General features: G+C 38.0%; 1 pseudogene; it reads left to right on the top strand.

Annotated features, from left to right (window-relative positions):
• Positions 1-14,257: 14,257 nt before the first annotated feature.
• LOC136137085 (heat shock cognate 71 kDa protein pseudogene) lies at positions 14,258-16,206 on the top strand (annotated as a pseudogene).
• The last annotated feature ends 10,373 nt before the right edge of the window (positions 16,207-26,579 follow it).

A 26,579-nucleotide genomic window follows, 5' to 3' on the forward strand; every position in this document is an offset into this window, starting at 1 on the left:
ATGAATGGATAAAGAAGATGTACATACTGTAATACAATGAAATATTACTTTGCCATGAAAAAGAATGAAATAATGTCATTTGCAGCAATGGATAGAACTAGAGGATACTATACTAAGTGAAATAAGTCAGACAGACAAAGACAAATACCACATGATTTCACTTACATGTGTCATCTAAAGAAACAAAACAAATGAACAAACATAACAAAACAGAAAGAGAGTTATACATACAGAGAATGCACAGGTGATTGCCAGAGGGGACGGAGCGAGGGGTAGGAAAGAAATAGGTAAGGGAGAGTAAGAGGTACAAAATTCTAGTAGCCTATGTATCTCTAAGTATCAATGTTTAAGACTCAAAGATTGTTTCCGCTGTATAATAAAGTGAATTAGCTATATGTATACATATATCCTCATATCCCCTCCCTCTTATGTCTCCCTCCCACCCTCCCTATCCCACCCCTCTAAGTCGTCATAAAGCACTGAGCTGATATCCCTGTGCTATGCAGCTGCTTCCCACTAGCTATCTATTTTACATTTGATAGTGTATACATGTCAATGGTACTCTCTCACTTCATCTCAACTTCCCCTCCCCCCTCATGTCCTCAAGTCTATTCTCTACATCTGCATCTTTATTCCTGTCCTGCAATTGTAAGTAATTGTAAAGCAATTATACCCTATAAAGATGTTTAAAAGAAACCTCAAATATTGAAACAGTACCTTGTCAAATACCCCAGAAAACTCTCCACATGTCCCATTCTAGTCACAGTCCAAAAATAACTCCATCCAGAGTTTTCTTATAATCACTTTCTTGCATGACTTTAGGATTTTCTCACCCAAGTGTGCATCCTTTGGTCTTGTCCACCATCTGTCTTTTAAGTCTTTTTAAACTTCATTTTCCCCCTTCATTCTTTATTTTCCTTACAATTAACGTGTTGAAGAACAAAAGATTTTAAACTATAGAGTTTCCCATAGCCTGTTTTTGCTGATCACATACTCATGGAGCAGTTCAACATGTTTTCGGTCCTTTGTGTCTCCTGCATGTGAGCAGAGATCCAGAGACAAATTCAATCCCATCCCATTAGTAAGACAATCAGAGGCATGTAATGTCTGATTTCTCTCCTCTTATGATAATAGCCATTGATGATCAGCATTATAGGCTGAAGTATGATAACATTAAATTCTAACATTTTGTTTTCATTTATTAGCTGAAGAAATTTTATAAGAAGGTGTTTCCCCTCATCCACCATTTGATTACTCTGTAATACAGTTCATACGGAAGAAACAGTTCATAGAGGATAAAACTCTTGATTCTTTTCTTTTATTCACCCAGCTTTCAAGTTAATGAATTTGTTCCCTGTCATCCTCAGCAGGTGATCAATTGGTTTGTCAAAAAATAGTCCATGGATTTAAAAATATTAGATGGGTTGTGATCTATTACAATTTTTGTCTTTAGTAAAACTTAATTTTCTATGCTAATTATATCTCAATAAAGTGATTTTAAAAAGCTCAATATGTTCTAATTTTGACTAGTAGTATTCTCTTCTAATTAGCTATGAAAGTTTGTTTTTTTTTACATTCTACTAATCTTTGACAGTTTTCATGCCGTTTAGCATGATACATAAAATAATTTTATATTTAACTATATCTATATATTTTACATATATTAAAATACTTTTTAAGATCATACTGGTATTTCTAATTTAAATTTAAATCTACAAGACTTTTGTTTAACCTATTCTATATAATATCTGTATCTCCTTTACTCCACTCTGAGAATCCTAGTTCTCAAAGACACAAGTGATGATAGAATTAAAATATCGCACACTCATTTGCTTTATCCACTCTTCACTTACAACAGTCTTAGAATAACAACTTAATATTACCACCACCAATTATAATTCCTGAAAACAGTTAAAAATTTTGTTTGCATGTGTTCTCCTCCATTTTTTAAATGATTGGATTATATCTGTATTTTCAGCTCATTTAGCTATTGCATATTATAATTTCTTCCTTTTAAACCTCATTTAGTCTTATTTCTTCAAGTAAATAGATGTTTAATATTTACCACAAGTCTTTATGTCAAGGTTTCACTAGACATATTGCTTGTCTGACACTTGTTTTCTGGTAGATTCCTTAGTAAAATCTCATGGGAACAACATTTCCTGAGTTCTTGAACATTGATAACAGTTTCTGTATCCTTTATATTTGAAAGCCAATTTTCTTGGACATAAAATTCTTGGCTCATATTTTCTTTCTTTGACTATCTTAAATATGTTACTTCATTTTTTTCTGACACAAGTGTTAGTGTCAAAAAGTCCAATGATAATCTAGTTTCATTTCCTTCGTAAGTTACTTGCTATTTTTGCCTAGATACTGAAAGAACTTTTTTTTTGTCTGAAATGTTCAATAATCTACTAGAATGTGTCTTGGTCATTCCTCTTAAGTATACAATGTACTCTTGCAAAATGTTATTTAAAATATTATTTTATTTCAGCAAAATATCCTTGAATTATAGCCCTCATTATTTTTCTCTTCCTTTCCTTCCCTTCATCAGAGACACCTATTATCAGCATTTTGGATCTTCTTTTCCAATCTTCAATATTTGCCATTTTCTCTCAACCTTTTTATTGTCTTTTTCCTCCTCTTGATTTTGATGGTTCCTCCTTTTCATGTTTTATTTCACCTTAGACATTTGTTGTGTTTATTCATTCTTATTTTCCTTCTACTTTAGTCATTTCTAAAATGTTTTTCCTATGTTTTTAATTCTTTAGTGAATCTGTCATCTCATTTCTTAGGTTTTCTAATTAGTATTAATGTTATTCTTTCATGCCAGTATCACTTTCTTAATCCTTTTGGTTTGTTTTGAAAGAACCCATTACAGTTTTATCTGTTTTTTGAACATGGCTCTCTGGCATGCTTTCTTTGTCTGTGGGATGTTATTCTACTTTTTAATCTCTTTTTTTTCCTATAATAACTTTGCATGGAATTTGGCCTCAGTACTTTTCTGTTGCTTATTTTCATGTGAATTTAGTTTTTCTGAACTTTTAGAAGGAAGCTTGGTTCAGAGGGCTCTTCTAGCTGCACGAAACAACCTCTTCTACTGTTTTTGTATAGTATTTTAAAATATGGTGGCTCACTTTTTAAACACTCCCGGGCTCTATTGCCTCTACATTTCTCCTCCCTACAGTTTCTCCTTGGTGTGGAGACCTAGCCTAAAAGGAGTCCTAGTGGGTCTTTTTTGAGGTTACATGAGATACCCTGCTTCACCCACTTTAGACTTACAGTGAGCCTCTTCCACTCCTCCATTACCATGGTGGCAAAAACCTTCCCAATTTATCTACTTTCTCAAATCAACCGACAGTCTCCCTGTGAATGACTTGGGCTGTGCATTCTCCCACTCACAGATCCCTCTGCTCTCTAGCACAGATGTAGATAACATACAATCTGTGGCTATGATGGTTTATTACCACTCACTTATATTTGGTTTTTGGAGATATCTTGTCACCTAGTTTTTCTGTAAATTATTTCCATGAATTTTGCTTTTCTATCTACATACTCTATTTTTATGTGGGGATATTCATGAAGATTCAAAAGCTATGCAGCCACCACCAAAGCTATCATTCCTGATATCCCCATTCTTGAGATTTTATTCTTATACTCACTTAATAAGCTCAAACACATCTTCTATTAGTGTTTGTGGTGTTTATTTCTGGAAGATACATAAATGATTTATTTTCTGAGCTCTTTCTTACCTTGGAATTTCTTTCTTATGTGACAATTTGCTGAGTACAGAATGCTTGAAACTCAACCATTTCCTTTTAAGTCCTGTATTCAGTGTTTCACCGTCCCCTACTTTTGTTTTGTTTGGCCATGCCATGTGGCATGCGGGATCTTAGTTCCCTGACCAGGGATCAAACCTGTGTCCCCTGTATTGGGAGCATGGAGTCTTAACCACTGGGCAGCCAGGGAAATCCCGTGCCCTCTAGCATTTAGTATTGTAAAACAGAAATTCAACACCAGGCTTCTTTCTTCTTTCCTTTTATTTTAAAGCAATTTTTGTGTTGTTATTGTTGTTTATTTCATGGTGAGATGTTTGCATGATTTAAAAATCATACTAGAATACATCCAAATCAGCTTTGTCAAAACTGCAGTAGTGCATATAACCCTGGTTGTATGGAAAGATTTTTCAATATATATGAGGGAAGAATAGCTTTAACAGAACCAATTTCCAGATGCTCAGCTTATACATGTAAAGTTTCCTAAAACTGATCTACCTAGGAAAAGACATACTGTCAAGACATCATGAGGTTTTTCTTCCTTTTCATAATTGCCTTTCTCCCACTTTAGGAAAGAAACAAATCTCTCACTCATCCAAATCTTAATAAGGTGTTGTGGCAGTTTTTTAAAATGGCTACAAGTTCATCAACACTCCTTTCATAGAGAGGTGGAGTCTTTATCTCCTCCTCTTATATCTGGGCTAGATTATGACTCTATTTGACCAATAGCGTACAACAGAAGGGATGACTTCCAGGGCTAGGTCATAAAAGACAATGCAGCTTCTGTTTTGTTTGCTGGAATACTTGCCCTGGCCCTTAGTCCTATAAGAATTCTCACTGCTCTGGCCATGATGTTGTAGCCCAAGCCACATAGAGAGGCTACATATGAGCCCTCTGATGGATGGTTTCAACGGAGCTCAGCCTTTAGTCATCCAGCCCAGCACTGAACATAGAAGTCAAGGAATTTCCAGATAATTCCAGTCCCAAGCCTTAGAGTCATCCAAACCTTTGGTTCTTCTCATCTGAAGACCCAGACATCATGGAGGAGAAATAAGACCTTACTACACATTGATCAAATTCCTTACCCACAGAATTTGTAAACACAACAAAGTGGTTGTTTTATGTCTCTGAGTTTGAGGGAAGTTATGCAGCAATAGTAACTGAAACAGGCTCATTGACCTAGGGTTTAAAAACCTCCAGGGTGACAGGGTGAGAGAGAGGCATGGACATATATACACTAACAAACGTAAGTTAGATACCTAGTAGGAAGCAGCTGCATGGCACAAGGATATTGGCTCGGTGCCTTGTGACTGCCTGGAGGGGTGGGATAGGGAGGGTGGGAGGGAGGGAGATGCAAGAGGGAAGAGATACGGGAACATATGTATATGTATAACTAATTCACTTTGTTATAAAGCAGAAACTAACACATCATTGTAAAGCAATTATACCCCAATAAAGATGTTAAAAAAATAAAATAAAAACCTCCAGGGTGACAAAGGAACAGTTTGAGATACTGGTGTAGATGTTGATAAAGGAAAGCACTCGAATTACTGGGTAGCACATAGTGTTGCATGTCATATGGTTTCTGATTTTTTGCCTTCAACAAAATTATGAGAAGATATTATGGATTTATCAGATCCTAGATAATTCAAATAAGTTTTGATGATTGGTAGCTATGTGACTTTGAGTGTATAAGACAGCAGGGATTGAAAGCATACATGAGATGCTATAATAAAAATTCTTTTATTCCTATTTGTGCAAACAAGAGTTCTCCTTGTTTTCATCTATACAAATAAAGATGGAATGGATACTGAATCATTTATCATTCTAAAAATAAGCAACAGTCATCCATGATCATATGAACTGATTGAGAAAAAGATAAATAGCCTTAACCATCTCTTTAAGAACTGCATGCCCATAAAATCATACTCCATATGTGATACTTCATATATGATACTGTTAAAATGTGTGATACATTTATATTATTTTGATCAGTTGGAAACCAAAAATTTAATGACAGCTCAAACTAGAAAAAAATTTGTGTAACTTTCAGAGCCTGTGGTTATAGAAAAATTTTTAATGTTTACATTTAAATATATATTCATATTCCTGGTGTTAAAAATATGAAGTTCGATTTAAAAAATCCATGTGTAAATTATGTTATATTAATATAAACCCTATAGAGAAAGGAAAAGTGAAATGAAAATGGGAGGAAATACTTTAAATTTTCACCTGTTAAAGATGAGCATGTTCAACGATTTTTTTAAAGCAGATAACGGTTATTATAGAAATAATTAAGCCATTTAGAGTACATTGGACACAATTTAAATGATGATGGCATATTTTTGTTTTGAAATACCAACGTTCATAATGCAGTATAAAGTAGATCCTTTGCAACTGTTTAAATTTATGATATCAAGTTAAAAATGTATGATGCATCTAAATTTCTTTACTACCTTTATCTCATTGAGCCTTTTAAATCTCTTCCTACAGCCTAAGCAGCTCTCTTTTCATCTTAGTCTATTGTCTCATCATCTTTTCTTTCCTCTTTTGTTTGATAGAGGACACGTTTTTGAGAATTTTATTGAGAACACAAAACAGATGCTTTCAAAAATGTACTTTGGATCCCTTTAGTTAACTGTTTTTATCTTACACAAATTTTTGTCTTTTTATCTTTAATGAACAATTTACCATTTCTTATATTACATAATATTTTCACAAGGTATTTGTTGACTTTTTTCCTTTGTTGATTCACATGCCTCTGATTGTCCACTTCCTCCTCAGAAGTGTGATTGCATTGCCTGTGAATGTAGGCAGTAGAAGTAGTTGGGAATTCCCAATGTATTTCTTCCCAACCTTGCTATATCTTTAAGAATTCTATATGTGATTAGGTTAATGCAAATTCTTCCTACAGAATAGAAGACCTTGACCAGTATTCCTGCTGACATTATTAGAATATTGCATTGCTTTCAATGATTCTAATGAATGTTCCTATAATAACGCAAATTGGGAATTATTAACCAGTCACCCTGATAATCTTCAAGTTAGGGATGAGAAGCTTTCAAATGTTTATACCAATGTGCCCATCCTTGTTTGCATAGAGTCATAAGGGGAATGGAGTGTGTTGAGAATGTGCCATGTTGACCACACTTTATAAAGATGGAAACAGCAGAGAGCAGTAACTCACAAGTGACAGGAAGAGGTGTGTGGCAATGAATCCCAGCTCACAGTTCAATGAAAATCAGCATGCTCTAAGATGCTGATCTTTGATTCGAGCATTTTCTCAGCCCAGCTGCTGCCTAAGAACATTTAATTAGAAGAAACATAATACTCTTCAAGCCATGATGTTGGCTAACATCCATTTGTATCTGGTTCTTACTAAGGCCTATATTTAATGCCATCAGAGCTCACTCTGGGGAGAGTGTGAGCCTAACCTCTTAGGGCCAAAAATATCCCCCAGGCACAAACACAAATGTGGGTTCCATTCCACACTAAGTTGAGGAAACATTATTTTCCTATAATCAGCAAAGTTGTAAGGAAAACAAGCACTAAAAGGCAGTTCTCCAAATAGTGTTGAGCTGTGTACACAACACCTATGGTATTTTCTGCTCAGTCTTTCCTGGATCCACAGGACTATGAAGGGAACTTCCATGTAAGTGCAGTATGACCCCCACCTTCCACCCACAGTCAACTGACCCAGAGGTGGGCACCAGATCCCAATGAGGCCCATCAAGTCCCATCTCTCCTGCTACAGCAGGTTGTTCTGAGGTGAGCACCCGTATCAAACTGTGCCAGCAAGTCCCAGACTGCACATTTGGACTTGGGACAGAAGGGGTTAGATCAGTCTCTTCTCATTGCTGAAGAGGGAAACTCATGCCACTGTTTCTGCCCCATGGATAAAGTCAAGCAGCAGCATGAGAGGTTGTTCCAGTTGTAAAGGGGTCCCATCTGCATCCCGGCCATTTCTATATCTGGAGTCTTCAATTCTTCCTTAAATTCCCTGAGAGAACCAAGAATGTTTAAAATAAATCCCCCCCCCCCTTTTTTTTATTAAAATGGTTTGAATTTGGTGTCTGGATTTGCAAACAGTGGATTCCTGATTTTAAAAATAAGATTTATCAAACCTGACTGCCACCGAGTGACCGTCTTTATTTTTATGAACTAGAAAAGTGTATCATTCCTCTCAGTCATTGAAACATTCCTCTTTCCCATTCCTTATAGGTTTATTTTTTGCTACACTTGGGGTTAGAAAATCCTTTTTCCAAAATGGCTTCTTGTGAACAGTGATTGCTCTGAGGGTTTATCTAGATAGGACTGTTTCCATATGCACAGTGTTTGATTGATACATGCAGTAAAATATCCAGCACTGTGACTTTTACTGCCAAAATTCTCTTAGAAATGGAAACCAGAACAGCTTTTTTTTAAGATAGGCCATATGCCAAGATTTTTTTCTTCATTTAAGGAAGAATATAGGAAGTAAAATAAATGAAAGAAAAACAAGTCACGGTCCCAAGAATTATGCACTGCTACGCAGCAGCTGCTCCACAGGGACAGAGCACAAGGCCACCACACAGCATGAGTAAGGTTCACCAGGAAGCTGAGGCATCACCGTCCCTGCCCCAAAGGTGGATGCCATGAGAATGAGCTTCTCTGTAATGAGAGGAGATGCTGTGTGTGTGCATGTGTGTATGCGTTCAGTCTCTCAATCAATTGGAATTATAAATAAAAAAGATAAATTTCTCCCAGGAGATGCATCTACAATTAATAGAGGCTAATGAAGGCAGTGTGGAGGGGGAGTGGTGATCTCACTGTCATAAACAGTCAGCCATATCCAGCTTTGGCATAGCTCCTCTTCGATCTTGTTGTCTTGCCTTTTCAGCCTCCATTCTCAATTCAAGTTCAATGTCACTCACATGCACACATGCTATGGGAAAGGAAGCCTCTCCTGTGGATTCTTTCATGTTCACAGGAACTCCTGCTGGAAATGTGGTTCTCTTGAAAGGCATACACATGAACACAATGGAGGTGGCCATTCGTCCCACGCTTTCTGAAATATACCAGGTGCTGAGATTTCCATCTCCATCTTGCATTTGAAGATAGATGTAATTAAAGCTTTCCTCCTACTCTCCCATACACGAGTGCTGTTTAGCTCTTATTGTCTGAGAGTTTCTTACATACACCTGGAAATAAATATCAGTCTCTGGATACACAGCCATGAAGCCTATGCACCAAGATCAGACCCATTCCCCACTTTTTTCATTTCTTCTGTTCATACAGAAGATGCTGCTCTTGCTGCAGATGTTGACTGCAACTTCTAGCAGGTGGAATTAATTAATTGTCTCTTTGGTCAAAACAAGCAGCCTTACTGTATTTGCTTTAGATTCTTCTCCTCTGTGGTTATTTACAGCAGAGGAAACCATGAAATTAGGCATTGAGGAGCAGTTATTCTATAAAAATGAACAGCCACAGGGCTTCCCTGGTGACACAGTGGTTGAGAGTCCACCTGCCGATGCAAGGGACATGGGTTCGTGCCCCGGTCTGGGACGATCCTGCATGCCGCGGAGCGGCTGGGCCTGTGAGCCATGGCTGCTGAGCCTGCGCCTCCGGAGCCTGTGCTCCTCAACGTGAGAGGCCACAACAGTGAGAGACCCGCGTACCACAAAAAAAAAAAAAAAAAAAAAAAAAAAATGGACAGCCACAGCAACATGTGGGACACAACAGAAGTTTGGCTTTGTCAATTACAGGACTAGAACTCAGGAGCTGAGCCCCATTGCCCAATAAGTGTTTGGGGTAAGTTATCAGAGCATGCCCAGGAATCATATCAGGAAAATGCCTTCTGAAATGTGTTGGGCTGTGGTTCTTTGTCCAAAAAGTTCCTACGTACAAGACTCAGAACAAGAGGACACAGATGACTGGCAAGGGAAGATCTTAAAGGAGTTCTTTTGCCAGACTCTTCAGTTCTGGTTGTTAAATGAAAGAGAAGATGAGCAGGGCGGTATCGGTTTTAGACTCTCTATAGGATCCAGCAAAATTGCAGATGTGGTACATGTGCCCACATTAGCATTGCAGCATAAAATATGATTTGAGACAGGGCATTGTCTCAAATGACAATGAGACAGGGCATTGAGACAGGTTTTGTCTGGTTCTATGAAGCAGGTATTACCCTAATACCGAAACCAGACAATACCAAAATCTCAGGTCAAGCTGAGATTTCACTTAGAAAAGGTCTTTATCACCCATTATTAAAAACATCAGACAATATGATGAACATGTTGGCCTGGATGAAATTCCTTTTGAAGAACTCAAATCTAGGAACAAAGTTCAGTGATCCTATCAACCAGTATTGCAAAATTGCAAGTATTTGAGAATCAAGTTGGAACATAGGAGTTCAGTTCCAAGAACTTTTCTTATGAAGAAGGACAGGCTGTATGTGGCACATGCTCTATGGCAGCAGCTACTCCTATGTACTGATTACAAGCGCACATACCAGCAGCTAACCCTGGAAACCCCACACTTCCTTCAGGTAAAGCAACATGCATGGGGACAGGTTAGTCACAGTTAAGACTTATTCAGGTCTCCTTAATGAGCAGAGCTTAGGGCGAGGGAAACCTAACCAGGTTTCACCTCTATGGTCTGGAGCACATCATTTATTCCTCTAACACTATTTCCTTAAACATAAAAGGAGGGGATTGAATTAAATAATCTCTAAGGGCTCTTTCTGGGAGGAAAAATTAAGATATTCAATTATATAGTAGATTTCAGGGAACTCAGTAGCATATAAAGTTTTTTTTAAAATTACTCCTGTGATAAATGACATACTTGGAACATTATTAGTTCAATAATCAGGTGCTGGACAGCAGACAGCATACTCCTAATATTTTCTCTCAAGTCTTAAAAAGTGACGTGGCAGAGATGATCATTTTGTGAGCTAAGTCCATTATTGAAAATATGACATGTATTTTAGACACCCCTGCTTACGACAAGGTACATTTTGGTCACATCTCTTAAACTGGCTCTTAGCCAGAAAAAAAAATTATTTGAGCTCAAAATGGAGGATATTACAAAGATTAATTAGATATTATAGCAACTTTAAGTGAAGTCAGTGCCTTAGGGATTAGGAGGTGAGTATTTAAATACATAATGTGACCACTGAATCATTTGTGCACATGAGAACTATATGAGTATAAATTGCAGGTAGGCTTCTGTATATGTTTGACAACAAAAACACAAGTGCTAAATTCACACTAAGTTTGGGCTTTTAAAAGAAATTCAAGACTGATTTAGAAAGAATGAAAGAAACTACTACTTAATAATTATTAAAAGTAGAGACACAACAAATGAAAACAAAAAATTTTCTTTGAAAAGATCAATAGTTCTTTGATAAACCTCTAGCCAGACTAAGGAAGGAAAAAGAGAGAAGACACAAATTACTAATAACAGAAATGTAAGAGGAGACATCACTACAGATCCCACGGAAATTAAATAATAATAAATAAATACTATTAACTACTCTATCTCCAGAAATTAGATAACCTAGATGAAGTGGACCAATTCCTTAAAAGACACAATCTAAAACTCACACAAGGGAAAACAGACTGAGCAGGCCTATATCCATTAAAAAAATTGAACCAATAATTAATAACCTTCCCAAACTGAAAGTACCATGCCCAGATATATTTCCTAGTGAATTCTGCCAAACATTTATGGAGGAAATTATACTAAATCTCTTTCAGAGAATAGAAGCAGAAGGAATACTTCCTAATTCATTCTATGAAACAGGTATTACCCTAATACCAAAACCAGACAAGGACATTACAAGGAAGGAAAACTACAGCCCTCATAAATATGATGCAAAATTTTTCAATGAAATATTAACAAATCGAATCCAATAATAAATAAAAAGAATTACACACTACAAAGAAGTGAGATTACATATTTTTACAGTTGTGTGACTGAGGTTCCATTTTCTTACTGGCTAGGTACAATCTCAACTCCTATAGGCCACCTGTAATTCCTTCCTATGTGACCATCTCACAACAACATGGCAGCTTATGTCTTCAAACTCACAAGGAGAATTTTTTAATTTTAAATTCTCCACAAGGACTTTTTAATTGACTAAAATTAACTACTATATCAATTAACTAAAATAATTAACTTAATTAACTAAGTTAATTTAGTTAACTTTTTACTTTTTTTGTTTTACTTAATCATGGGAGTGGCAGATTCTATTGTCTAGAAGCAAGTGCCTTTGCCAGATTCTATTGTCTAGAAGCAAGTGCCAGGTCCCACCTACACTCAAGGAGAGGGGATTGTACAAGGTGTAACACCAGCAGGAGGAAATCATGGCACCCTTTACATCTGCTTCTCTTTGATTTTGTACTGGAGGTCTTAACCAAAGCAATAAGAAACTAAAAAGAAATAAGAAGCATAGGGATTAGAAAAATAAAAATAAGATAACCATAATTCACAGAAAACATATTTAAAACTCAAAGCAATTGATAAGCAAGTTATCAGATTTAATAAGAGAGCTGAGTAAGGGAGCTAGATATAGAATGACATATAAAAATCAATTGCATTTCTTTATACCAATATCAAACTGTTAGTAAACATTAGTCAAAAAACATACGGTGTACAGAGGTAACTTTAAGATAACAATAAGTTACCTACAGAAAGAAAAGTTTAAAAAATGGTGTACACAAACTATATGGAGAAAATTAGAAAATTATTGGAAAACATTAAGGAAGCCTGAAATAAGTGGAATACCATGTTCAAAGACAGGAAGCTCCAATATTGTAAAATTATAAATCTCCCAAATAGTTAATCTATAAAATCAATGAAACATCGATCAAGATTCAACACATTTGTGTATGTGTGGATGTGTGTGAGTCTCTGATATGTTGATACATTTCTTAAGCTGTCCTCTCTCAAGGAAAAGGACCAGAATAACCAAGACAATTTTTAAGAGCAAGATAGGAACATTTGTTCTATCTAATATAAAGCTTTAACATAAAGTTATATTTATGATATTTTTATTATATCTATATTATTATAAAATTACATTTATTTATTAATTTTGTGTTAAATTTGTTGTTGTAAAATTATGTTTGTGAATTAAGTGTGTTTTTTGCTGTGAAAATGGACACACCAAAGGACCAGAATAGAAAACCCAGAAATAGACCATAAATACATGGATTGCAGATCATTGGAGCTGAGCCAATGTTATAAGGGGAAAAAATATAAAACGTTATTCTTAGCACATGCAGTGTACAAAAGTAAATTCAAGATCTAACAAATGGTGTACCTAACACCTAAATGTGAAGAGCAATTTTTTTTTTTGGAAGAAAATATAATGTCTTTATTACTTGTAGTAGGGTGATATAAAAATATTTTAAATTAAATTTTCAGACTTCTGTCTAACAAAAGACATCACAGACAAAGTTAAAGGACAAGTTACAGTCTGGGAAAAGATATTCGCAACAAAGAATTGCTTCCAGATAATTTGGGGTGAGGTAGAGGGTAGAATTGACAGATGTGGAGGTGGACTGGTTCTGAAGCACAAGGAAGAGGGCTAAGTAAAATCTATCTCAATTTTCCAGTTGAAGCAACTCAGATTTGTTCCTCCCACTTCTGCACTCTATTGTAGAACTTGTATGATAATATTATTGTTTGCTTATGAGTCTGTCTTCCCCACTAGACTTGGCGTCTTTTAATCTAAGACTCGAGAGTTTTAATCCACAGCCTCAATAACAAAGGGGCTACAGTTCTGGAGCCTGAGTTTCTGCCTGGCTCAATCATTTGTTGGCTGTGGGAGCTTATGCAGGTTATTTCATTGCTGTGGCCCCAGTTTGCTCACTTGTGTGATGATGGAAATAATAATAATAAAGTCTTTTGAGTCATATAATGACTCAACGGTCATTATATCAAATGAGTTAATACACATAAAAGCATTTAGAACAATGCCTGGACACAAGTATTTGTGGAGCGAATTAACCATACAAGTAACAAAGGCAAACTTTTCTTTATATCTCCCTGAAGGAAGTTAAGCTGCACCATTTCAATGGCATTTCACCCACAGCTCAGAACAAATAAGTACCTGACAAATATTTCTTTTCTTTCTTCCATTCCCAAAATCACCAAAGATGACAAAGATGATACAAGGTTTTTTCAGAATTTTGAGGAAGACGTAATAAATAGTGGGGATGGTACCTGGAGTTAGCTAAACTGTAAGGTAAGGGCACACTCCTCCCAACTGCCAATGCTAAATAAGGCTTTTGACTCCAAAGGCAAGGAGTTATGGTCCAACTACAAAGTTAGAGAGAAGATCATCCTCATTTCTGAAAACAACTAAGTTTGAGGGTTTCCCAAAACCATCCTCAGATTCCATAATTCACTAGAAAGACTCACAGCTCGCTGAACGCGACGGCAGCTCTATAGGTTGCTGTTTTCTCCTCCAGTGGACCCGGGCCTGCGCTCCAGCAACCATGTCTAAGGGACCTGCAGTTGGCATTGATCTTGGCACCACCTATTCTTGTGTGGGTGTCTTCCAGCACGGAAAGGTGGAAATAATTGCCAATGATCAAGGGAACCGAACTACACCTAGCTATGTCGCCTTTACTGATACCAAACGATTGATCGGTGATGCTGCAAACAATCAAGTTGCAATGAATCCCACCAACACGGTGTTTGATGCCAAACCCCTTATTGGACAAAGATTTGATGATGCTGTTGTCCAGTCTGATATGAAGCATTGGCCCTTCATGGTGGTGAATGATGCAGGCAGGCCTAAGGTTCAAGAAGAATACAAGAGAGAGACAAAAGGTTTTTATCCAGAGGAGGTGTCATCCATGGTTTTGACAAAGATGAAGGAAATAGCAGAAGCCTACCTTGGGAAGACTGTTACCAATGCTATTGTCACAGTACCCGCTTACTTTAATGATTCTCAGCGTCAGGCTACCAAAGATGCTGGAACTATTGCTGGGCTCAATGTACTTAGAATCAATGAACCAACTGCTGCTGCTATTGCCTATGGCTTAGACAAAAATGTTGGAGCAGAAAGAAATGTGCTGATCTTTGATTTAGGTGGTGGCACTTTTGATGTGTCAATCCTCACTATTGAGAATGGAATCTTTGAGGTCAAATCTACAGCTGGAGATACCCACTTACGTGGAGAAGACTTTGACAACTGGATGGTCAACCATCTTATTGCAGAATTCAAGCGCAAGCACAAGAAGGACATCAGTGAGAACAAGAGGGCTGTCCGTCGCCTTCGTACTGCTTGTAAGCGTGCTAAGCACACTCTCTCTTCCAACACCCAGGCCAGTATTGAGATTGATTCCCTCTGTGAAGGAATTGACTTCTACATCTTAATTACCCGTGCCTGATTTGAAGAACTGAATGCTGACCTGTTCCGTGGCATACTGGACCCTGTGGAGAAAGCCCTTCGGGATGCCAGGCTAGACAAGTCTCAGATCCATGATATTGTCCTGGTGGGTGGTTCAACCAGCATCCCCAAGATTCAGAAACTTCTACAGGATTTCTTCAATGGGAAAGAACTGAATAAGAGCATCAACCCTGATGAGGCTGTTGCTTATGGAGCAGCTCTCCAGGCAGCCATTCTATCTGGAGACAAATCCGAAAATGTTCAAGACTTGCTGTTGTTGGATGTCACTCCTCTTTCCCTTGGAATTGAAACTGCTGGTGGAGTCATGACTGTCCTCATCAAACACAACACCACCATTCCAACCAAGCAGACGCAGACCTTCACAACCTACTCGGACAACCAGCCTGGTGTACTCATTCAGGTTTATGAAGGTGAGCATGCCATGACAAAAGATAACAACTTGCTTGGTGAGTTTGAACTCACAGGCTTACCTCCTGCCCCCGTGGTGTTCCTCAGATTGAAGTCACTTTTGATATTGATGCCAATGTCATCCTCAATGTCTCTGCTGTGGATAAGAACACAGGAAAAGAGAATAGGGTTGCCATCACTAATGACAAGGGCCGTTTGAGCAAAGAAGACATTGAACGTATGGTTCAGGAAGCAGAGAAGTATAAAGCTGAAGATGAGAAGCAGCGGGATAAGGTGTCTTCGAAGAATTCTCTTGAATCCTATGCTTTCAGCATGAAAGCTACTGTTGTGGATGAGAAACTTCAAGGCAAGATTAATGATGAGGACAAACAGAAGATTCTTGATAAGTGTAATGAAATAATCAACTGACTTGATAAGAACCAGACTGCAGAGAAGGAAGAATTTGAACATCAGCAGAAGGAGCTGGAAAAAGTCTGCAACCCCATCATTACCAAGCTGTACCAGAGCGCAGGAGGCATGTCAGGAGGAATGCCAGGAGGAATGCCCGGGGGCTTCCCTGGTAGTGGAGCTCCACTGTCTGGTGGTGCCTCCTCTGGGCCCACCATTGAAGAGGTTGATTAAGCCAGCCTAGCACAGGTTTAGCATTGTTCCACACAACATTAAAGGACCCAAATTTGTAGCAAATTCCATGGCAGTTTTAAAGTTGAGCTGCTGTAGTAAACTGGACATTCTTGATACCTGAACATGGAACATGTGCACAGGGAAAGGAAATAACATTGCACTTTACAAGCACTGTATTGTAAATGGAAAATGCAATGTCTTAAATAAAACTGTATTTAAAATGGGCACCATAAAAAAAAAGACTCACAAGCTCAATGAAAGCTATTATATCCATAGTTGCATTTACTACAGGGAAAGAATACATTAAAATCAGCCAAAAGAAGAGCTGCATATGGCAGAGTCTAGGAGAGTCCCAATTGTCACATTTCCATTGTCCTCAGGAGGTCCTAGTATTGCCATGTGACAATACTCACTGAGTGTTGCCACCCTTGGAAGCTCAGCTGAACCTCTGTGTCCAGAACTGTATTGAGGCTTCATTACATAAGCATAGTTGATTGATTGATTGATTGATTGATTGCCCACATGCATAAAGTCAATCTCTAGGTCCACTGATACCATATCACCCAAAGTCCTCACCCTAAACCATGAGTTGATCTTTCTGGTGTGGCCAGCCCCTTCTCCAAGACTATTAAGTATGGCCAGGTGAAGGAGAAGGAAAGTAGGAGAAGGAAGAGGGATGGGATGGAATGGGAGAGAAGAGGACAGGACAGGACAGGAAGCTTTCTTGTGAAAAGAAAAGGGATTCATTCCCCAACCTCATGACCACCACTCAGTAAGCTTTTGTATGCTTCACAGCCACCCCATGAGATGTTCAAGATTTTGTAGATGAGGAAACTGAGACTCCAGGAGGCAAAGTAAATGGCCCTAGATCCCCCAAGATAGAAAGAAGACACACTGGGACTGGAAACCAGGTCTTCTGGCCATTATGTTCCTGTTCTTTCCATACAATTCACAGTCTCTGTGTTCTGCACTTATGTCAGTCTTTTTTTTTTAACCTTTCTTTAAGATCAAAGTATAGTTAATTTATAATGCTGCATTAGTTTCAGGTATACAGCAAAGACTGTTCAGTTGTGCATGTATATACATACATATATACATATATATATTCTTTTTCAGATTCTTTCCATTACAGGTTTTTACAAGATGTTGAAAATAGTTCCCTGTGCTATACAGCAGGTTCTTGTTGTTTACCTATTTTATATACAGTAGTGTGTATATGTTAATCCCAAACTCCTAGTTTATCACCCCACCACCCCACCCCACTATCCCCTTTGGTAACCATAAGTTTGTTTTCTCTGTTGGTGAGTCTATTTCTGTTTTGTAAATAAGTTCATCTGTATCATTTTTTTTATACACCACATATGTGATATCATATATTTGTCTTTCTCTGTCTGACTTACTTCATTCAATATGATAACCTCTAGGTCCAGTCCTTCACTTTACTCCAATTCTGCAAACTTTAGACTTTTCCTTAAAGAGCTTAGAACAGTCTTTCTTAGCCTGTTAAGTTCTCATAAAGTTTTGGATCAATTAAAGAGATGCAGATTAGCAACTTTAGAATGTGGGAACAATAATTTTGCGCCAAAATTTATTGTCAAAGGAGTATGCAATTTTTTGCTATGTTCTGGAATTTTGTCATAATGAGGCAGTCATTTGTCTCTTAGACCTTCCCTTCTCAGCTCCCCACCACCCCACCCTATTGGTGAAATAGGCACCTGTGTCAAAGAGCTAATAAGGGGTCTTCCTTACAGGTCTCATTGCAAGCAAAGGCTTAATGGGCTTGGACAGCATGGCAGGCTGGTAAGAGACAGGGTGAGACAAGGGCAAAACCTTGACCCCACTTTAGACTTTGCCCTGCATCCAGTTCCTAAGATTGTGCTTTTGGCCATTGTGCCAATAAAAATGTAACAACTAGCAATCCTTTAACTAATTCTTATCAAATGTTATTGGAAAATAGAATCAACAAAAAATAAAACTAACCGTATGTGGTAAAATTTGTTACACATGAAAAACTCAAAAATTAAAAATGGGAAACAGACTCGGTAGAAATAGTTTTATTTAAAAAAATCAACAGTATCGGTTGGAGACCTTCAAGATGGCGGAAGAGTAAGACGTGGAGATCACCTTCCCACAAAAAATATATCAGAAATACATCTACATGTGGAACAACTCCTACAGAACACCTACTGAACGCTGGCAGAAGACCTCAGACTTCCCAAAAGGCAAGAAACTCCCCACATACCTGGGTAGGGAAAAGAAAAAAGAGAGACAAAAGAATAGGGACGGGACCTGCAACTCCGGGAGGGAGCTGTGAAGGAGGAAATGTCTCCACACACTAGAAAGTCCGTTCACTGGCGGAGATGGGGCGTGGGCAGGGGGGAGCTTCGGCGCCACGGAGGAGAGCGCAGCAACAGGGGTGTGGAGGGCAAAGCGGCGAGATTCCCACACAGAGGATCGGTGCTGACCGGCACTCACCGGTCGGAGAGGCTTGTCTGCTCCCCCGCAGGGGTGGGCGGGGCTGGGAGCTGAGGCTTGGTCTTTGGTCGGATCCCAGGGAGAGGACTGGGGTTGGCGGCGTGAACACAGCCTGCAGGGGTCAGTGCACCACGGCTAGCCAGGAGAGAGTCCGGGGAAAAGTCTGGACTTGCCGAAGAGGCAAGAGACTTTTTCTTCCCTCTTTGTTTCCTGCTACGTGAGGAGAGGGGATTAAGAGCGCTGCTTAAAGGAACTCCAGAGACGGGCGCGAGCCGCGGCTAAAAGCGCGGACCCCAGAGACAGGCTTGAGACGACACTAAGGCGGCTGCCGCCGCCACCAAGAAGCCTGTGTGCGAGCACAGGTCACTATCCACACCCCACTTCCAGGGAGCCTGTGCAGCCCGCCATTGCCAGGGTCCCGGGATCCAGGGACAACTTCCCTGGGAGATGCACGGTGCGCCTCAGGCTGGTGCAACGTCACAGCGGCCTCTGCCGCCGCAGGCTTGCTCCGCATCCGCACCCTACCCTCCCCCCGGCCAGAGTGAGCCAGAGCCCCCGAAGCAGCTGCTCCTTTAACCCCGTCCTGTCTGAGAGAAGAACAGATGCCCTCAAGCGACCTACACGCAGAGGTGGGGCCAAATCCAAAGCTGAACCCCAGGAGCTGTGCGAAAAAAGAAGAGAAAGGGAAATCTCTCCCAGCAGCCTCAGGAACAGTGGATTAAACATTCACAATCAACTTAATGTACCCTGCATCTGTGGAATACCTGAATAGACAACGAGTCATCCCAAATTGAGGAGGTGGACTTTGGGAGCAAAGATATATATATATATATATGTATGTATATATAATTTTCCCCCGTTTTCTCTTTTTGTGAGTGTGTATGTGTCTCTGTGATTTTGTCTGTATAGCTTTGATTTTACCATTTGTCCTAGCATTCTGTTGTTTTTTTGTTTTTTAACATAGTTTTTAGTGCTTCTTATGATTGGTAGATTTGTTTTTTGGTTTGGTTGCTCTCGTCTTTCTTTTTTTTTAATTATTTAAAAATTTTTAATTTTAATAATTATTTTTTATTTTAATAACTTTATTTTATTATTTTTCTTTCTTTCTTGTTTTCTCCCTTTTCTTCTGAGCTGTGTGGCTGACAGGGTCTTGGTGCTCTGGCTGGGTGTCAGGCCTCTGCCTCTGAGGTGGGAGAGCAAGTTCAGGACATTGGTCCACAAGAGACCTCTTAGCTCCATGAAATATCAAACGGTGAAAATCTCCCAGAGATCTCCATCTCAACGCCAAAACCCAGCTCCACTCAACGACCAGCAAGTTACAATGCTGGACACCCTATGCCAAACAACTAGCAAGACAGGAACACAACCCAACCCATTAGCAGAGAGGCTGCCTAAAATCATAATAAGGCCACAGACACCCCAAAACACCACCAGACATGTACCTGTCCACCAGAAAGACAAGATCCAGCCTCATCCACCAGAACACAGGCATTAGTCCCCTCCACCAGGAAATGTACACAACCCACTGAAACAACTTTAGCCACTGGGGGCAGACACCATAAACAACAGGAACTATGAACCTGCAGCCTGTAAAAAGGAAACGCCAAACACAGTAAGTTAAGCAAAATGAGAAGACAAAGAAACACACATCAGATGAAGGAGCAAGGTAAAAACATACCAGATGAAACAAATGAAGAGGAAATAGGCAGTCTACCTGAAAAGAATTCATAGTAATGATGGTAAAGATGATGCAAAATCTTGGAAATAGAATGGAGAAACTACAAGAAACATTTAACAAGGACCTAGAAAACTAACGAGTAAACAAAAAATGATGAACAACACAATAAGTGAAATTAAAAATTCTCTAAAAATAGAACTACCATACGACCCAGCAATCCCACTACTGGGCATATACCCTGAGAAAACCATAATTCAAAAAGAGTCATGTACCACAATGTTCATTGCAGCTCTATTTACAATAGCCAGGACATGGAAGCAACCTAAGTGTCCATCGACAGATGAATGGATAAAGAAGATGTGGCGCATATATGCAATGGAATATTACTCAGCCATAAAAAGAAACGAAACTGAGTTATTTGTAGTGAGGTAGATGGACCTAGAGTCTGTCATACAGAGTGAAGTAAGTCAGAAATAGTAAAACAAATACCATAGGCTAACACATATATATGGAATCTAAAAAACAAACAAACAAAAAATGGTCATGAAGAACCTAGGGGCAAGATGGGAATAAAGATGCATACCTACTAGAGGATGGACTTGAGGATACGGGGAGGGGGAAGGGTAAGCTAGGACAAAGTAAGAGAGTGGCATGGACACATATACACTACCAAATGTAAAACAGATAGCTAGTGGGAAGCAGCTGCATAGCACAGGGAGGTCAGCTCGGTGCTTTGTGACCATCTAGAGAGGTGGGATAGGGAGGGTGGGAGGGAGGGAGAAGCAAGAGGGAAGAGATATGGGGATATATGTATATGTATAACTGATTCACGTTGTTATAAAACAGAAACTAACACACCATTGTAAAGCAATTATACTCGAATAAAGATGTTTTAAAAATAGTGGCATATATAATATAATGCATATTACAAAATACATATAATAGACTATTATTAAGCTGTAAAAAGAAGGAAACCTGCCATTTGCAAGAACATGGATGAACCTGGAGAGCATTATGGTAAACCAGACAGGGAAAGGCAAATACAGTATGGTATCACTTATATCTGGAATCTGAAAGAAAAATAAGTCAAATTCATAGAGAAAGAGAGTAAATAATGGTTGCTAGGTGTTTGGGAGGTGGGGGAAATGGAAAAATGTTGGTCAAGGTGTACAAATTTTTAGTTATATGATGAAAAATTCCTGAGGATCTAATGTACAATATGGTGACTATATTTAATAATATTGTATTTTATCCTTGAAATCTACTAAGAAAGTAGATCTTAAGCATTCTTACTACTGGATAGAAAAGGTAACTACATGAGGTGATGGATGTATTAGATATCTAGATTTCGATAATCATTTCTCAATTATCAAATCATCATGTTGTACACTTTCAACTCAAACAATTTTATTTGTCAATTATAATTCAAAGCTGAAAATAAAATAAAATTTGCTCTAAGATGAAAAAAAATTCTCTAGAAGGAAGCAATAGCAGAATAACTGAGGCAGAAGAACAGATAAGTAACATGGAAGATAAAATAGTGGAAATAACAACTGCAGAGCAGAATAAAGAAAAAAAATGAAAAGAATAGAGGACAGTTTCAGAGACCCCAGGAAAAGATTAAATGCACCAACATACGAATTATAAGGGTCTCAGAAGAAGAACAGAAAAAGAAAGGGACTGAGAAAATATTTGAAGAGATTATAGTTGAAAACTTCCCTAATATGGGAAAGGAAATAGCTAATCAAGACCAGGAAGCACAGAGAGTCCCATACAGGATAAATGCAAGGAGAAACACACCAAGACACATATAAATCAAACTATCAAAAATTAAATACAAAGAAAAAGTATTAAAAGCAGCAAGGGAAAAACAACAAATAACATACAAGGGAATCCCCATAAGGATAAAAGCTGATCTTTCAGCAGAAACTCTGCAAGACAGAAGGGAGTGGCAAGACATATTTAAAGTGATGAAGGGAAAAACCCACAAAAAAGTTTATTCTACCCAGCAAGAATCTCATTCATATTGAGCACAGAAATTAAAAGCTTTACAGACAAACAAAAGCTAAGAGAATTCAGTACCACCAAACCAGCTTTAAAACAAATGCTAAGGGAACTTCTCTAGGCAGGAAACACAAGAGAAGGAAAAGACCTACAATAACAAACCCAAAACAATTAAGAAAATGGTAAAAGAAACATACATATGGATAATTACCTTAAATGTAAATGAATTAAATGGTCCAACCAAAAGACATAGACTGGCTGAATGGAATCAAAAACAAGGCCTGTATATACGCTGTCTACACAATACCCACTTCAGACCTAGGGACACATACAGACTGAAAGTGAGGGGATGGAAAAAGATATTCCATGCAAATGGAAATCAAAAGAAAGCTGGAGGAGCAATTTTCATATCAGACAAAATAGACGTTAAAATGAAGATTACTACAAGAGACAAGGAAGGGCACTACATAATGATCAAGGGATCAAGCCAAGAAGAAGATATAAAAATTGTAAATATTTATGTACCCAACATAGGAGCACCTCAATACATAAGGCAAATGCTAACAGTCATAAAAGGGGAAATCGACAGTAACACAATCATAGTAGGGGACTTTAACATCTCACTTTCACCAATAGACAGATCATCCAAAATGAAAATAAAAAAGGAAACACGAGCTTTAAATGATACATTAAACAAGGTGGATTTAATTGTTATTTATAGGACATTCTACCCAAAAACAACAGAATACACTTTCTTCTCAAGTGCTCATGCACATACTCCAAGATAGATCATATCTTGGGTCACAAATCAAACCTTGGTAAATTTAAGAAAACTGAAATTGTATCAAGTAACTTTTCTGACCACAAGGCTATGAGACTAGATATCAATTGCAGGAAAAAATCTGTAAAAAATACAAACACATGGAGGCTAAACAATACACTACTAAATAACCAAGAGATCAATGAAGAAATCAAAGAGGACACCAAAAAATACCTAGAGACAAATTACAACAAAAACACGACGATCCAAAACCTATGGGATGCAGCAAAAGCAGTTGTAAGAGGGAAGTTTTAGCCATACAATCGTACCTTAAGAAACAAGAAACATCTCAAATAAACAACCTAACCATACACCTAAAGCAATTAGAGAAAGAAGAACAAAAAACCCCAAAGTTAGCCCGATGAAAGAAATCATAAAGATCAGATAAGAAGTAAATGAAAAAGAAATGAAGGAAACGATAGCAAAGATCAATAAAACTAAAAGCTCGTTCTTTGAGAAGATAAACAAAATTGATAAAACATTAGCCAGACTCATCAAGAAAAAAGGGAGAAGACTCAAATCTATAGAAATAGACATGAAAAAGGAGAAGTAACAACTGACACTGCAGAAGTGCATAGGATCATGAGAGATTACTGCAAGCAACTATATGCCAATAACATGGACAACCTGGAAGAAATGCACAAATTCTTAGAAAAACACAACCTTCCGAGACTGAACCAGGAAGAAATAGAAATATAAACAGACCAATCACAAGCACTGTTATTGAGACTGTGATTAAAAATCTTCCAACAAACAAAAGCCCAGGACAAGATGGCTTCACAGGGGAATTCTATCAAACATTTAGATAAGAGCTAACACCTATCCTTCTCAGACTCTTCCAAAATATAGCAGAGGGAGGAACACTTCCAAACTCACTCTATGAGGCCACAATCACCCTGATACCAAAACCAGAAAAAGATGTTGTAAGGAAAGAAAACAACAGGCCAATATCACTGATAAATATAGATGCAAACCTCCTCAACAAAATACTAGGAAACAGAATCCAACAGCACATTCAAAGGATCATACACCATGATCAAGTGGGGTTTATCCCAGGAATGCAAGGATTCTTCAATATATGCAAATCAATCAATGTGATACACCATATTAAGAAATCAAAGGAGGAAAAGCATATGATAATCTCAATAGATGCAGAAAAAGCCTTTCACAAAATTCAACACCCATTTATGATAAAAACCCTCCAGAAAGTAGGCATAGAGGGAAATTACCTCAACATAATAAAGACCATATATGAAAAACGCACAGCCAGCATCATCCTCAAAGGTGAAAAACTGAAACCATTTCCACCAAAACCAGGAACAAGATAAGTTTGCTCACTCTCACCACTATTATTCAACATAGTTTTGGAAGTTTTAGCCACAGCAATCACAGAAGGAAAAGAAATAAAAGGAATCCAATTTGGAAAAGAAGAAGTAAAGCTGTCAGTGTTTGCAGATGACATGATACTATACATAGAGAATCCAAAAGATGCTACCAGAAAACTACTAGATGTAATCAATGAATTTGGTAAAGTAGCAGCATATAAAATTAATGCACAGAAATCCCTTGCATTCTTCTAAACTAATGATGAAAAATCTGAAAGAGAAATTAAGGAAACACTCCCATTCACCACTGCAACAAAAAGAATAAAATACCTGAGAATAAACCTATCTAAGGAGACAAAAGACCTGTAGGCAGAAAACTATGACACTGATGAAAGCAATTAAGGATGATAAAAACATATGGCAAGATATACCATGTTCTTGGATTAGAAGAATCAACATTGTGAAAATGACTCTACTACGCAAAGCAATCCACAGATTCAGCGCAATCCTTATCAAGCTACCAATGGCACTTTTCACAGAACTAGAACGAAAACTTTCACAATTTGTATGGAAACACAAAAGACTCCAAATAGCCAAAACAATCTTGAGAAAGAAAAACGGAGCTGGAAGAATCAGGCTCCCGGGCTTCAGACTATACTTCAAAGCTACAGTAATCAAGACAGTATGATACTGGCACAAACCAGAAATATAGATCAATGGAACAGGATAGAAAGCCCAGAGATAAACCCACGCACATATGGTCACCTTACCTTTTATAAAGGAGGCAAGAATATACAGTGGAGCAAAGACAGCCTCTTCAATAATTGGTGCTGGGAAAACTCATGTAAAAGAATGAAATATACATGTAAAACAATGAAACTGGAACACTCCCTAACACCATACACAAAAATAAACTCAAAATGGATTAAAGACCTAAATGTAAGACAAAACACTATCAAACTCTTAGAGGAAAACATAGGCAGAACACTCTGTGACATAAATAACTACAAGATCCTTTTTGACCCACTTCCTAGAGAAATGCAAATAAAAACAAAAAGAAACAAATGGGACCTAATGAAACTTAAAAGCTTTTGCACAGCAAACAAAACCATAAACAAGATGAAAAGACAACCCTCAGAATGGGAGAAAATATTTGCAAATGAAGCAAATGACATAGGATTAATCTCCAAAACTTACAAGCAGCTCATGCAGCTCAATATCAGAAAAACAAACCATCCAATCCAAAAATGGGCAGAAGACCTAAATAGACATTTCTCCAAAGAAGATATACAGATTACCAACAAACGCATGAAAGAATGATCACCATCGCTAATAATTAGAGAAATGGAAATCAAAACTTCAATGAGGTATCAACTCACACCGGTCAGAATGGCCATCATCAAAAACTCTACAAACAATAAATTCTGGAGAGGGTGTGGAGAAAAGGGAACCCTCTTGCACTGTTGGTGGGAATGTAAGTTGATACAGCCACTATGGAGAACAGTATGGAGTTTCCTTAAAAAACTCAAAATAGAACTACCATACGACCCAGCAATCCCACTACTGGGTGTATACCCTGAGAAAACCATAATTCAAAAAGAGTCATATGCCACAATGTTCATTGCAGCTCTATTTACAATAGCCAGGACATGGAAGCAACCTAAGTGTCCATTGACAGATGAATGGATAAAGAAGGTGTGGCACATATATACAATGGAATATTACTCAGCCATAAAAAGAAACGAAATTGAGCTATTTGTAGTGAGGTGGGTGGATCTAGAGTCTGTCATACAGACTGAAGTAAGTCAGAAAGAGATAAACAAATACTGTACGCTAACACGTATATATGAAATCTAAAAAAATAAAATAAAAAAGAAAGAATACTATGGTTTTGAAGAACCTAAGGGCAGGACAGGAATAAAGTCGCAGACGTAGAAAATGGACTTGAGGACATGGGGAGGGGGAAGTGTAAGCTGTGACAAAGTGAGAGAGTGGCATGGACATATATACCCTACCAAATGTAAAATACATAGCTAGTGGGAAGCAGCTGCATAGCACATGGAGATCAGCT

Source organism: Phocoena phocoena, chromosome 17, assembly GCF_963924675.1.
Source record: "Phocoena phocoena chromosome 17, mPhoPho1.1, whole genome shotgun sequence".
In the NCBI taxonomy this organism is placed as follows: domain Eukaryota; kingdom Metazoa; phylum Chordata; class Mammalia; order Artiodactyla; family Phocoenidae; genus Phocoena; species Phocoena phocoena.